We start from the raw sequence: 16693 nt of genomic DNA on the forward strand, positions 1-16693 counted from the left end.
AGCTGGCTTGCTATCAGACTAAATGGGGTTTGGACTTTGTTCAGTAGATGATGGTGATGAAAGTCAATTTAAAAAGAGAAAGAGAGAGAGAGAGAAAGACCCAGGAGACAGGTGACCAGGTCTGCAAATAAGAAAACAAGCTCTGAGATGGCCTGAAGTTTAGAGGCTGGGGCAGGGAAGGCAACCGCATCCTAGCAGGGACAGTGAGAACAGGAGAGAGGGTCGTTTTAAGACAAAGAAGGTGCTACAGATCAGGTGCAAGAAAGAGACGTATGATATCACATAATACACGAGGAAACGCACATGGAGGTGCTCTGCCACGCATCATCTCACCCACTCTTCCCAAGAAACCTGTGAGATCAGTACTATCAGCAGCCCCACCAAGCATAGCTGCTCTGATGTTTGCCCCAGTGCCCTGGACTTTAGAACCCCATGCAGCCCCAGATTCAAATAATCTCTAATGGACCTTGAGCCTTGCATCACTCCTCAAAAACTCAAAATTTCATGTGTCACTGTGAAGGTCCCATAACCACAGTACAGCTCCCTTGAGGGAAAAGTATCTGTCCCTTGACCTTCTGTGGTGGTCCTGCCTGGGCAGCCAAAATGACAAGTGCATAATCCAAAATTACAGATTATGATGAAAAGAATATCTTAATGCTTATTGCTTATAGAATGTTTGGAATGGTTATAGCTTATAATATATATGTATACACTCCCTTCTAAAAAGATTGTACCAACTTTTACTTAGTGTTTGACACCATGGATTCATTGATCCAATAGTAATTTTCAGTCTCTTCCTCTTTGCTACTTTCTACTATAGAGTCTGGAAAAGCAAAGCACTCAATTTTCCTGCTGCCTTTGTGATTTTAATTTATTTATGTGAATTGCATTTGTGGCTCACATTATATTTCCATTGGACAGGGCTGGTATATATATAGACTTTGTGATACAATGTGATATAAGTAGAAGATTACAGGGGAGGATTTTGAAAGTTTTGGTATTCTTAACATCATCCCAGCTTCTTTTTTTCCTGTCTTGAATGCAGATGTGGTGTCTGGAGGTGCAGCATCCACTTTGCAACCATGTGGTAGTGAGCATGAGGGAAAGGCCAAGAAAATCACAGAGACAGTGCCATGACAGCAACAGGCTGGTAAACAAAATCAGCACCTACCTGCCTCCAGATATCTTCTGTGACAAAATTAACTTTTTGGTTTAATTTACTGTAACTGCAGGGTGGGCCAGCAGGCTGAAGATCTAGAGAAGAGCTGATTGTCCACCAATTTCATTGTTAATCTCATCCAAAATACCCTTACAGAAACATCCAGAATAACATTTGAGCAAATATGGGAACCATGGCCTCGCCGAGTTGACAGTAAAATTAACCATCACAGTCATTGTAATTCAGGTTTGTGTTACTTGCAGCCAAAAGCATTCCTGATAAAATATATTAAATATAGTATTAAAATTAATTTCACTTGATTCATTTTACTTTAATATGGCTGCTAGAAAATTTTAACTTATGTGAATTACATTTGTGACTCACATTATATTTCCATTGGGCAGGGCTGGTATACACATAGAAAGAATTTTCTTAAGAATTCACTGGTAACTGTTTTGTCAATACTGCATGCACATTTTATTTGGACTTTAAAGTTTTATTCAAAAATATAAGTTGGCATGTTTGTTATATATGTATGTATTTTAAAGGGCTAGCTGGAGCATTGTTCAGAATTCAGAAAAACAAAAATTATAATGAAAAATCCTCCATGCAATGAAAGGGTTATAAGAACAGAATCAGCACTTTGTGTCCAAAATGTTTAGCAATTTTCCCAGCTCACTGAATTGTGGGAACTCAGATTTTCCGAGGAAAAAATATGCTATTTTTAACATTTTTATTATACTATTTGTCACAGGCTGTCCCATGAGAGTATCAATGATCAATTTCAAACAGAATCAACCACAAACACTTCTGCACATGTAACTTGGAACATCTGGCCTGTTCAAGTCTCCATCCACATCAGGCAAGTGCCGGCCTGACTTGATACTTACACACTCCTAAAATCCTTTGTCCCACTTCCCACACTGGAAATGAGACAGGGTGAAAACCATCTTTAAGGGGCGAGCCTTAAGCATGTCTGAATCCTGGACTTGTCTTTCCCCTCCCTTAATACTGCAGGCCCTTCCTGATGGAGGTATGCGCTGCATTCCAGGGATATCACTGACACAGTGATTTATGTTGCATTTTCCCTAACGGGGTGAGATGAAAGCTTTGGTCTAGAAAAAATTCAGCCAGCACCCCCTAACTGAAGAGATCATAATACCTGCGCTGAGCAGAATGCTTCAAGCAGGAGGTACAAATCCTAAGTACAGGGCTGCTGTGTTGACTACAGCGTCACATAGTAAAGGACTGGCTCACGACTGGAAAAAAGCAGAGAGAAAATGGGCTCATTCAGTCAAGGGTGCTAGAGCAATGAAAGACACCGAAAGAGGGTGATGTAGGGGGACAGGGGGATTATATAAAGGAAACCCCAAAGTCTTTCCCCCTCTTTAAGCACTTTCAGTCTTTCTGAAAAGTTAGAAATTCACTCATGTGGTTGGCTGTCAAAATAAGCCTCATGGTAAGTTCTTTCCTAAAGGGAAGAAAACTTTAAGGCAAAGCTATCCCTAAATTATGTTTTCCAAGCACAGGTCTCCATAACAGTTTATCTTGAAATGATGAGCGCGTTTAGAAGATTCTAGTTCATGGAAGAGGTAGCGTCTTCAGAATAGCACATATTTATAAGTAAATACTTGTTTGACACTTTCACTCACCCATATTCAATAGGTAGACACACTACACCTCTCATTACACCATGATTCACATGAGAAAACACACACTTACATGTTCTCAGCAATGATAACAAGACTCGTAAGAAACCATTTGCCTCAATGGGAAACAAATTTCATTCTTAAGAGGGTCATTATCAAAGAATTTGGAAATATTCAAGCAGACTGATGTGAAAAAATTACCATAAGACTAAATATGTTTGAATAAATATATACTATTCCTTAGTCATCTTAAATATTAACATGCTTGTTGCTTTTTGCCATATTCATGTGAAATAAGAGAGAAGATGGTGGAAGTTTGAGATTGAGTTAGGTTCAATTTAAAGTCACTGCTACCATAAGTTTTAAATTCATTCTGTTGCCCGGCCGGGTGTGGCTCAGTGGTTGAGCGTCGACCTAGGATCCAGGCGATCGGGGTTCGATTCCCGGTCAGGGCACATGCCCGGTTGTGGGCTTGATCAGTGACTCTCTCATCATTGATGTTTCGATCTCTCTCTTTCCCTCTCCTTTCCTCTCTCTGAAATCAATAAAGATGTATTTTAAAAAAAAATTCAGTCTGTTAACTGCAATGACAATGTAACATGTAGCATATGTATATCGAGCACAATTTTTGTTAACAGATTTTTATGAGTATTATACATTTTTTATATTGTGCATAGTCTTCATAATATTCTTCTCTGTATTTGATGGATGAATGAATGAAAGGGAAGAAATAATGCAGGAAAATAAAGAATAAATAAATCTGCAAAATCAATATAGTATTTTCATTGGGAGGAAGCTCTCGCATTATGCCTTTTAATTTTAACACCTAACGAGCATTCACGTGACTTGCTGCAAAGGTTTGCCACCATTTCTAGTTGGTGAATGGTCTTCCACATCAACAGAGGTGGCAGCTGTTTCATTTGTTTGTTTTTTCCCTTCAGAAGAGAAGCCTGAGTGACGGAGAGCCCGTAATCTGGGAAGGAGGCACAGCACTGATAACCACAGTGCAGGGCCACGGTCAAGTCCTTCCTCTTAATGATGATATTGTTAGGTCAATGAGTAGATAAAATATTTTCATCTATTGTTTTTTTTGTGATTTTTTTAAAGCCAGGTGATTAACACTCTGCAATGCTTCTTGCAACATTTCATTGGGTTTTGCCCATGCTGAAATCCCCTCTAACCACACAGATAGGTTGTATTTCATAGAGTTAAATTAAGTTCAGTATTAGACACATGAATTCTTTTCCCATAAAAATTGTGCTAAAAGATAGTTGGGTTCCTATGAACATATCCAAAGCCTATTCATATTATAATGTGGCTGAAACACCTCATATTTGCGATGACACAGTTAACAATAATACTGTATAATATTAATCATGAAGAGAGAGAAATGAGGTAAAATAAAGAATATTAAACCTCAAAACTGGCATTTAAGGAGATGTATTCATTAGAAAAAAACTAGCAGACTCGTTTGTTTTCAAGCTATATTATACTTCATTTTTATGATGTCTACTTTTAATTGCCGTTTATTATATTTAAATGAGAATACTTTGATGCATTTATCAATTAGAATGTAAGCTCCAGGAGCCCGTGGACTTGTCAGTTTTATCCCCAGCACCTAGAACAGTACTGACGTATAGTAGCTGTTAATAAACATTTCACTCATTCACTCAATAGTTCAACAAATATTTGTTGAGTGTCTGCCATGTACCTGCCACTACATAGAAGCTGAGAATATATATTTTTAAAAAGCGGTGAGAAAAACCAACGTCTCTACCTTCATGGAGTTATTCTTATGTAGGGAAGAGAAAAACTCACAAAAGAGCCTCACTAATGAATATGGTAAACTGTTGAAGTTAGCTTAATGCTCTAAAGGAGTTACTTTGTCATGATTAGCACACATTTTTTACCCAAAAAATAACGATAAAGAAGAAATATAATTCTCCTGAGAAAACTGAGAGGCTAAGGGGCAAGAAGGAAGGCGATTATATGAGTGTGTGCAAGCAAAAGAGAATAAACTTTCCAGAGATGCAGTGAACCAAGCCAAGAGGACAGAAAGACAGAGATGAAGTGCTGACCACAATCGTACACAACACCCCTAGGTGGGGGTGGGGTGAAAGGAAGGAAGTGTGGGGAGATGTCCACCCAGGGCACAAAACTTTGCTGTCCAGAGTGGGTCAGTGGGAGTGGACTGGTGGGGGCTGGGGAAGGCAGGATGCAAGTTCATTCAAATACACAGGATGTTTCCACTCCTGGAAAGTTCCCATGCCAAAACTGAAAAATTAATTTTATGATTTAGACAAACAACTTTTGATTTAATAAAATCATTTCTATAATTGAGTTCTAGAAGACTAATGGGAAGGAGAAATTTAAGGACACAACAGAACACTCTTTACTAATTAAAGGGTATGGTAAGGTACCCAACTCACACTGCCGCCGCCGTCTTAGCAATATCTCCTCCCACTTACCATCAGCAGCCCAAACCCCTTCAGCCCTGGCAGCTCTGCCTTACCTGCGCTCTGTTCGGACAGCTTGGCCACGTCCCCGTCTCCATGGTGTCACCATCCAGTCTCCCATCTCTCTCACACTCCTTCCCCATCAGGCTCTCAGCAGGGCCTAGACCCAGGCCAGCACCCCAGTGCACCCTGCAGAGAGCCAGGGGCCGTCTCCCTGATGGCATGAACGGAAGCTACATGTTTCCAGGAGCAGGGAAAGGAATTAACAGTGACCTCTAGGGGCTCGGTCAAACATGGTGGACACAGTCCAAGCCAGCATCATGGAATTCTATTTTTTTCATTGGCTTTTAAAAACTTTAACCCAAGTGTTATGATCTTTGAGGGATAGGACATGTTGTTTTTCAGGGAGGCAGAAAGTATAGAATTATGTTGCAAAACAGTTACAAAAATATCTCCAGTGCTTCCTGATTAGATGCAACACAGATGAGATTCGCCTGTTCGCAAGATGAGGTTAAAGTTCGAAAAGCTCACATGGTGAGCTTTTTTTCCCTTCTTCTGCATGTATACCCATGTGCATGCGCTGTGCTCACACAGCCCAGCTTCAGAGCTAAGGATTCTGGGCACTTTTTATTTTGGAAAACAACTGAGCTGCAAGAGAAACTGAATCTTACAGTTTCAAATAATAGTGTGCATTTGATTGTTTTAAATATCCATTTGTCAGTCACAAGCACATGGAAATCGTATGAACAGTACTGCTAAGTCAAAGGCCCCATATCTAATATTTAAACGCAAATAAGGCTTCTCATGCTGAGTGTCAGATATAGGGGTAGGAGTCTATGTAGTTAGCGCCTTTAGCATCTGAGCCCCAAGGATTTAAAGGGGAACAGTAGTAAGCTATTTCCAACAAATCTTAAATGAAGCATAAATTAAACTCTGCAGATGCAATCACTTCTCTTTATGGTCCAAAGTACCAGCTGTGTAGGTTCAAGAGCCATTTGGAGCTCAGGCAGCAAGCAGCCTGCCAGTCTGTCTCTATTTGCTGTCACTCGACCAAGTGCTGAAGGACATGCTTAAGATGCTGAAGCCACTGTTCTCTTACTCACACCCCAGTGGTAGAAAGAATTCTTTCAAAGCTGTAGCTATTTTTGTTTGTAGAAAACATATCTGATCACAGAGCTCTAACTTTCTTCTGTAACAGAAGCATTTAATTAGAGGGTCTAGAAAATAAGAGGGAGGAACAGAGGAAGTCATCGCTTACTTCTTTAAAGGAAACATGTGCTACACAGAATATACTCAATGACAAAAATCTATCCCCAGGGGGATAATACAAACATGTCTGTCTTAGGCGTGTTCTGGAAAGTTCAGCATTCTTGTAAATTTTGTTTCTCATCATTTTACTTTAAAATGTCTTTCCAATAGCTTGTTTGTGCTTTTGACGAGTCTCTCACTGGAAGTGGCCTCCAGCATGCCAGCTCCCCCGGAGCAGAGGACACCAGGCTGTCGCATCCAAGCGCACGGTGTGTGGCTCTGGGGAGTGCCACTGCCTGCCCTGCATGCCGGGTACCTGGGGCGGGATTCGTACCACACACAGGAGAAGACACACAGGCATCAAGCTCTGCTTTTTAAATGAGGACACTGCTGTCGTGTGGAAGAGCACAGCCTTCTCCAGAGTTGCTGCAGAGACCCGAGGAGGGGTTGGAGCCGAAATGCTCATGCAGAAGCTCTCCAGTCAAATTTTCAAGGGCAACACATTTCACTACGTGCACTTAATCTTCATCAACTTACTATCCTTTTCTCAAAGTTATTTTGACTTACTAATTTCCTATGAGAAAATCGTGAGCAATCCCAATTTTTTAGCAAAATGCCAGTTTGTGAGCAGTATCTCAGGATTGCTTCAGGACCAAGCTCCAATGCCAATAATGTGGGCTCCTGCTTTGCTCTCGTCCTGAGGAGGCTGCGAGGTGCAGGGGTTAGAAAGGTTGAGGAGAGCAAGAAAAACAACAGGGCAAAGTGAGTGTTAGTGAGGGTTTGTCCTCAGAAAACAAGCACGAGTCAGTGTGCGCTGCAGGAGCCCTGGACTGGGTGTGTATAGACCAGGGTTACGATCTAGGGAAGCTGACTCTAAAAGGAACCTCCAATCTGCTCTAAAATGCTCTTCCTAACAGGTAAAAGGTGTCAGGGCCCCCGGGTCTGAGCAGTGCAAATCTGTACACACACCCATTATTAGTTTAAGAGGTAGCAGGCATTGGCGTACTTCAGCCTCATGGGCCTCAGTCTGCTTCTCTGATCCTTATTAAATAAATGGTGTGTTGCAGGCAGCCACAATTGTTCTTTAAAAAAAAAAAAAAAATTTGAAATGCCTAGTCTCATACAGATTTAAATACTATTACTTTATACATGGTCACTATCAAATAAACTTAAAATAACAATTTTCCCTAAGAGATAAAATACCTAAGTGCCCGATCTTTTTTTCAGGCAGCTGAGGGTATCTGTTCTCTCTTCTTCTCTTTGGGGAAATCAAAAGCAAGCTTGGACTTGTCTGAAAGAGCACGGAATCCAGGAAAGAACCATCTGGATTCATGCCGGCTCCACCTGGCACAAAGCATCCTTCCCTAGCAGCTCTTCCACAGCGGGCGAGTCCAAAGGCATTCACATAACAAGTGCACGGACAGGGGGTGCAAACTTGTTTCCGAAATCTGTGTTCATGATGTAGGATAGTTTATACTAATGATATTTACAGATATAATTTGTTTTTGGAATCTATACCGTGTAGATTAGTTTAAAGCTAGCTCCTATAATACCAGAATGAATGAAGACCAGGGGAAACTTACTTAAGTGTTCATATCAATGTTCCTTTCCTTAGGACTGCAAGAAAGTTTCTTTCTGAAACATTTGCCTGCGAAATGAGAACACTCCATCTGCTTCTGTCCTCCTGCCAGAGGAATGGCCCACTGGTATGGATAAGTCCTATGAAGTTATTAGACAAAGTTATGGATGGTGGGGAGAGTGGGAAGAGGTGAGAATTGTATTGTAAATAAATATATTTGGGAAATCAGGTTTGAGCATTCAATTGTATAACTTGAGTGAACAAAGACAACGAAACCTTCATGTTTAAGGGATCTGGAATGCAAGAAGAGAAAAGAGGGGTAAATACGGGAAAAAAGTTGTGCTTCTATCTGCTCTATTTATTGAACAATTACTATGTGCTGGGCACTGCCAGTTTTAACTTTCATATTGGGGTCCCATCTTCCCTTCACTTTTTTTTTTGTATTGTGGCATCTTCACTAATATCTACCACTGTAAATTCATAAATGAAAATTCATGAGTTTGGAGATGTTTTCCTAGTCCTCCTAAGAGAGTCTGTGGTGGGGAGTAGGAAATCCAGAAGACATGGATTGCATTTCTGCCACAGACATAATACCTTGAACAATCACTGAATCACTCTGGGCCCTGATTTTTCTTATCTACAAAGTGAAGAGATCAGAGGATACAGACTGAAAATTCCCAAACTTTGGAGTTTCTGCAAAAGGCCCATGAGTCCACATAAACCAAGTCTTGTTGACTGTATTAATGATTACAAACATATATAATTCGATTTTGCAAATGTGCTGATTACTTGTCATGAACTTATAAAAATTATGTATTTGCCCAATCAAAAGATGCTAAAAGCATAACCACCATCATGGAGTTGTTCACTAAAAAAATTAACAAGGGGTCTTCATACTAGAAAATGTTGGGAACCACCCAGCTAGATGACAATCTCTTGATATTATTTCATTGATATTCTTGAAATCCCATTGTGTAAAGGGAAAATTCTCTTCTTTTTAGGCAAGAGTAGAAAGTGCTTTTCTTTCACTCACACTTTCTACATCAAGATGGCAACAACCCTTGAGGCAGTCTCAAACACCTTCACTTGAACGGCAGTGTATGGCTTGGCATTTTTGTCTGATGATACTGATTGGGCAGGACTTTTAAGCGCAAAACTGCCCGTTCAGGGATCTGATTTTGGTTTGAAGGTATTGTACTAGCTCCAGGAAAAGAATAAATGGTGATGCAGTTATTGAAAAGTGTATGACTTGATCACATCATAATAGGACTCAATGGCCAAACTGGAAGAATTTAAATCTCTACCCTCAACATAAAGCAGTTCCCATTACTACAAAGTATCCTGTCTCAGCAGGAAATTTAATGAAATCCTGACGTGGTCACCACAGAGATGAAGAATTCAAGATGCGTCTCTTTGAAGGGCGAGTGGTAACCATGTGACTAATGATGACTCCTGAGCACTGAGGATGAGTAGAGCAGACCTGTAACAATTGTCCTAATTGGCCACGTGTACCCATCAGAAATGGCATTTTTAGACAGGAATATGAAAAATATCCCTGTTTCTATATGTATCAAACCACACTCGTGAAATAAATTCTTTCAGACTTGACTGTGTGTCTGGTATGCTTTGGGGCAGTTCAAGACACCACACATGGCATCTTCATCTGTGGGGTTTTTCTAGCAGAAAGAACAAATTGGTGGGTGGATTTCCTTCCCCTTTTATAATTTTTCAGCTACAGTCTCCAAGTGCTTTTCACTTAATGTTACCAGATCCCATCTATTTTTCAGACTCAAGTCCAACTTGTGCAAGGAAGTAGAGACCGCTGTTACGAAACAGGCTCCAAAATGGTCAGAAAGACTAGAATCCAACCACTGCCTTTCCTGGATCTCTGCCTCGGTCTGTGGCAAGTGTGTCCACACACCCACACACAAAAGCCCCCCCATATTCAAAGCGACAGTACAGTGAAGTTTTTTTCCTACAAAAACAAACAACAAGATACCTATGATCATCTTCCTTTTCACTTTTGTCTACAATCACGCAAATTCTACAAAACAATGCTCAAAGATAAGAATGCTTTCTCCCTTCCTGTGTAAATGGTATGTTTGGCAGCGCTGAATTTGCAAAAAACCCTTTTGGACGTCTCAAAAATGCTTGGTTGGTCATCTGAATAGAACTCACTGATTGTCCCCCATCAGAAAGTGTTAGGTAGTTTCACTCGAACAAAACGAGTGAATGAAAGGCTGAGTCCCACCTAATAGGCAGTCCTATTTCCTATGAGCTGCTATTTTAAAACCTGTCTTCAAACTGTAGCAAATTCATTTTCAGGTCATTTTCAGGGTCTAGAACAAGAAGGAGTCTTGATTACTCTGCTTAAATATGACACTCTCTCCTTTTAGACGTTAGGATTTAAGAAACAATAGAACGGCAGTATCACCAGATACACCGTTACTGAAAAATGAAGGCCACTTGTAGCTGAAGGGCTACTTTCTGGTTTCTAAATGGAGGAGAGTCTTTATTTTCTGCGATGCAATGACTCAACAACTCCACCCCTCTCCCTTCTGTCCGTGAGCTCAGGCTAATACAAACTTATTTCCTGTTTGACTTACAGACACCTGTACCTTTCCAGGCAATTATTGTTGCATGTAAAATGAGTGTTAAATGTTTTCCTTCACCTACAATTTGTTCCTCTAGTGAAGAAAAAAATGTGTATGCCTTTAATGCCCCTGAAAATACGCTATGAAACGCCTTTTTTGGTACTGTTCCTCTCAATTAAAATTTCAACCTCAGGAAAGCTGAGTTTGCAGTGATCATTTTGGAAAAGGCAATTCTGAATTTTACTAGCTCAGAACTGCACACGAGAGAATGGATTGGGTGATTACTCGGAAATGATTTAGAAAAAAAATTTTTTTAATTAAAAAGAAAGTGTGGGAGTACTAGAGAAGCCAAAGATGCGGATTCCACTTCTAGCACCATCTGGCCTCATCTATAAGCTATCATCATTGCACAAGATAACCCGTTGTATAAGACTGTAAAAATATTGTTAAAGACTGTTAAAGAATTAGGCAAGCCATCAGAAGCTTCTCACCGCCAAAGAAACCGAATCTGAGAAGGCAACGGTCTTACCTAAAAACAAAATATTCACATGCACCCATATGAGATAGTCATTTTATGAAGACTTTTGGGAGAAATGAAAATGGGGATAATTAGTAATACAGAAACCACTAAGTCAATGGAAAACCAAAGTAACACATAAAATAGAAGTCGTTAATTTATTTCAAGGCAACATTTAATATTCTCCCCCCTCCCCCACGTATGGTCCCATTAGAATTCCTGAGCCCAACTCCCTGTGGCTAAAAAAAGGTTGATTTTGTTTGTATTTTTAGAACTCTGATGAGCTATTACTACTCCAAATACTCAAAAAATGTGTATTTATTAGTCCTAATGTTCCCCCTATCTTAAAAGTGTAGGAGCTCTAAGAATTATGAATTTCACTTCTAAATGACTATGCCAACATGTTACAAAGCTATAACAATCAATACAATTTAGTAATCACACAGATAAATAATTTAATAGAAGAGAATCTAGAAACAATACAGTGGGCCAAGGATGGCCTTTTCAATAAAAGGTGCTGGGTCCACTGAATATCCATATAGGAAAAAAATAAATTTTGACTCTTTACTTGACCCCATTCCAAGGGGGAAAAAAAATAAAATAAAATTGAGGAGACTAAAGTGCTAAATATAAAAGATAAAATAAAACTTTTAAAGTAAATCATAGGCAAATATCTTCATAACCTTGGGTAGACAAATATTTCTGAAATAGAAAACAAAAAGCGCTAACTATAGGAAAGAATTGGTAAACTGGACTACACGAAAATGGAATGTTTGTTCATCAAGACACACCGGTAAGGGAGTAAAAAGGTAACCAGAGACTGGGAGAAAATACACACTACACACTTATTTGATAAAGGGTTCATATCCAAAATATAACTTCAAATTAAACAAGAAAAAGATACACAACCCCAACAGAAAAAAAAGGCAAAATATTTGAACAGGAACTTTACAAACGATATGCAAATAGCCAATGTTGAAAAGGTATTCAAGCTCATTAGTCATCAGGAAAATGCCAATTAAAGCTAAGATCCATCTGAAGGACCAAAATTTAAAAGACTCACAATACCAGGTGTGGCAAGGATGGACAGCAACTCTGACCCCGCACTGCTGGTGGGAGCAGAAACGGTGCAATCCACTGGACGTGTTTGACAGAATCTACTAAAGCTGAGCATATGGCTCTCTATGGCCCGGCAGCTCTATTCCTAGGTACAGATCCAGCCCATTAACAGTAAAGTGGATTACGGACTTGTAGTCTACCCACAGGTGAATTCTTATACAGCCAGAACAAACGTCAGTTTCTACAACGATATGAATGAATTTCGCAAGTGTAATGCTGAATGGAAAAGGCTAAGAGTATATACATTATGGTCATATATGTATCTGAAGTTAAAAGGGGGGGGCAAAATTAACATATGGGATTAGAAAATAAAAGTTACTTTTGTGGGAGGTTATGACTGGGATGGAAAAGGGTGCTTCTGGGTGCTATCATTGGGGTGTTTCTTGTTTTGGGTGCTAGTTACATGGATGTGTTCACTTTGTAAAAATCCTTTGATAGGTGCATTTCTTTTTTTTTAATTTATCTTCATTGTTGAAAATATACAGATATCCCCTTATTTTTCCCCAACTGACCCCCTCTACCCATTTCATTTCTGATATGTCATTAAAATACGTGGAATCTAATGAACAAATAAGCTGACAAACAAAATAGAAACAGAAGCATAGATACATGGAACAGACTGACAGCTGTCATAGGGGAGGGAGGAGAGGGGGGCTGGATGAAAGGAGGTGAAGTGATTAGCCGAAGGACACATACATAACCCACAGACACAGACAAAAGTATGGTGATGGCCAGAGGGAAGGGGCAGTGCGGGCTGGGTGGAGGTGGGCAGAGCGGGGGGGACGGAGACATCTAAATAAGTGCAGTGATCTAGGGAGTCATCTTAAAAGTTCTCATCACAAGAAAAAATTGTAATTATGTGAGGTGATAGATATTAACTACTTATTGTGGTTATTACTTCATAATATATACATATATTAAATCACTGTTGCACACCTAAAACTAATATGACATTATTGTCAATTATATCTCAAAACTGGATCAAAAAACATTAAAAAATAAGTATAATGACAAGGTGGCTGGTTAATCTGTTTCTCTCTCTCAGCACTGTAAGGCCTTTGGGTAAGTATGGAATTAAATTCTGTTTCCAGTTTCCTCCTTAAATGCTGAGAAGCTGAGACTATTTTCCTTGGTTACAGAGTTAGATTTTTGTTGAATTTTATGGAACTGAGCAGAGGGGATCTGGCTATCGTGCCAGCAATAAAAAAAAGTTAATGAGGAAGGGATTGTGGTTTATGCTGTACTATAATTAACTCCAGACTTTGAAAATGATCTCTAAACCAAAGAGAATGAGGCAAACAATTCCAAGATCTGGAGGAAACCAACTCCAAAACAATTAATTTTCTACTGAGTGGCTATTGGGATAGAAGCTGATGAGACCAGAAGGCACTGGCCAGCTCGTCAAGCCTACAGCTTACCAACGTTTAGCCAACCAAAAGCTGGGGATGAAAGAGCACATAATGGAATTGCTGAAATGAGATCCAAAGAAAGAACCTCTCCAATGATAACACATTAACTCCTCAACATGAAATCTTCCAATGGACGATGAAAACTCACAGCTGTTTTTCTCACCAGAAGAGCCACACTGCTGTCAGTTCTCTCCCCTTCCACCCCGTTTCCCCTAACTGAGCGAACCCGAGGACTGCGGTGTAACGGAAAAACAATGCCCTGCTCAAGAACAGAGGCACTAACTACAACGCCTTCTGGAAAAAACTTAATAGACACATCAAGAAATTCACTAACTTCTTCCCTAGCAGCATACACCGTTTCAGAGTGCTCGCTGAGTACCTTAGAGCCTAAATGCCTTACCTACTACATGAAAAACAGCATCTAAGAAACCAAAACACTGTTGTCTATTACATTTAGCCTAAAAGAATATCAAATCATGTCCTAATTGTAATTATACTCAATTACATGAACTGGAGAGTTCTCACTGAGCCTATTAATTCAAATGGCATTATAATAAAGCCATTTACTCTTAGATTTTAGCCAAATCTTCAATATTGAAGATTGTGCCTATTATGATTCTCAGAATTCTTGGCCTTGGTGCTTTGCCCTTATAGACATACCCCGTAACTCTTGGGGTACCAACTAAGGTATTCAAACTTGAGCTGAAGTTCTTACATCTGATAATTGGGTCCAAGTTATTATTCCAAGAGCGTGAAATACAAAACTGTAACCAGTCAATTAGAGAACTTTTTTCCCATGTTCCTTTTTTGCCTTATGGTAGATGGAAGTCAAAGTCAAAAGTAACTACGTCAACCACACTGTCAACTTGGCAACTACCATGGCCTGATTTTTGGTACTCATTACCCAGTTACTTTTTTCAATCACATGTCAGTCTAAACCTACAAATTACTTCAGGGGTTGGGCAACTAAGTGTTGGTTGGAAACAAGTCTGCATGGCCAGGCCAGGGTACATAGGAAATTTGAAGTGCCACCAATACTTTAATTCTCCATTGCAGTACAGTGACAGAAATTCAAAGATTAAAAAGTACTGATTGTTCACCTGCTATAATACAGCAATGCTATAGTTTATCAGTAGCCTTTGGGTGGGTGGGAAGCACTGGCAGGCCCAGCCAACAATGCCATGAGCAGCTACAGAGAGGCTGGAGGCCAGGGGCTGTCACACTGGGTGTGCATCTGCAGAGAAGTTCCAGTATTTTTCTTGGATGTTCTCAAACTTTAACGTGCCTGTCACCTTGACATTTTCTTCAACATGCTTATTTTCAAACTCTCTTCTGGAGATTTTGATTCAGTTGGAAGTAGAGCCCAGCAATCTACATGGTTTTTTGTTTTGTTTTGTTAAAACAAGTTTTCTTTGGGATTCTGAACCAGGTTGCCATGATGACATTTTTGGAAACATTGCTCTTACAGTAGGTTGCCTGTAGTGTGCGGCTCTCTCATTTCCAGTGAGGTCAACTTATCCTTGCTTTCTCCAATGGTGAATATAAGAGGCTATCAACTCTAACTTCAGGATTGAAAACCAGGGTTTAATATTCCATTTCTAAGCTGAAAATCTCTAAATAATTGCTCTCAGCAATGACATTTTCCTAAATTGCTAGCTTGCTCTCTATGGAAAAGGAGGCATCACTCCATACATTTAAAGCACTAAGAATTCTCACTTCCAGCTATATTAAGAGTGCTCCCCCACACCTTAGTTTAGGGAACTCTGAGGCCAATTCACCCTGATACATAAGGAAACTTTCTTGCTTAAGTTCAGAAAACCTTTTCCACCAAGTCTAGTCACAACCCACCCAGTATGAATTTCATGACCAGAAATAACTGAATACTTCAGTGATGCATGTATATGCAAAAATGTTCTCATTTAAAACTACTTTATAGAGATATTTTCAAATCCTTGCAGAATATTTACCACAAAGTTTGAGATTAAATGGTTTCTCTATTGGAAATAAACTTTGGAAAACGTATTATTGTAACTGACATTATCGCTAATTATCATAATACACAATCTGCCAATAAAGTATTTGGGAAATTTAACAAGTAGACCCCTGGAATATTGCGCCTCCCCATTATGGACTTAAACTTCCATTCAGGACACAACTCAATGATGATCATTAGGGGATTGGATAAATACATTACAGTGAGTCATAGAACAGAAAATGATGCTACTGTAAAAAGAATGAAGAGTGAGAAAACAATGCCTACACTAGCTTTTGTCTGCTAAAGAGAAAGAAGGTGAGCATCTATATTTTTATTTCCTCTTGTAAGCATATGCATAAAGTAATGCAAAAGCAACTAAAAACAATGGTTAACTTTTGGGGAGATGTGGGAACTGAGCAGATGGGTGACTGATGGGATGGAGAATTTGGAATGTATATCTTTTTATACTTGTTTGTATTTTGAACAATGTGAACGTATAAAGTATCTTTTAAAACATTTTTGAAAAATATGGAATCTAATGAACAAAATAAACTAACCAACAAAATAGAAACAGATTCACAGATACAAAGACAGACTGACAGCTGTCAGAGGGGAGGGGGTTGGGAGAAAAAGATGAAGGAATTAAGCAAAAAACAAACTCACAGACCACAGTATGGTGATCAGGAGAGGAAAATGGGGTGAGGGAGGTAAGAGGGGGTGGGATAAATGGTGATGGAAGGAGACTTGAGTTGGGGTGGTGAACACACAATACAATAAACAGATGATATATTATAGAATTGTACACCTGAAACCTATATAATTTTATTAACCAATGCCACCCAAATAAGTTCAATAAAAAATAAAATAAAAAACACCTCTCAGCTCCAAATTTCTACTCACCTATTTCAGGAATCATCAATCTACCACTTTAGGTACACACGCTGGAGACAATGGAAGGGAAGTAATTGTTTCCTCTATCAGCACCAAT

Source organism: Miniopterus schreibersii (assembly GCF_964146895.1).
Source record: "Miniopterus schreibersii genome assembly, chromosome: 7".
NCBI lineage: Eukaryota > Metazoa > Chordata > Mammalia > Chiroptera > Miniopteridae > Miniopterus > Miniopterus schreibersii.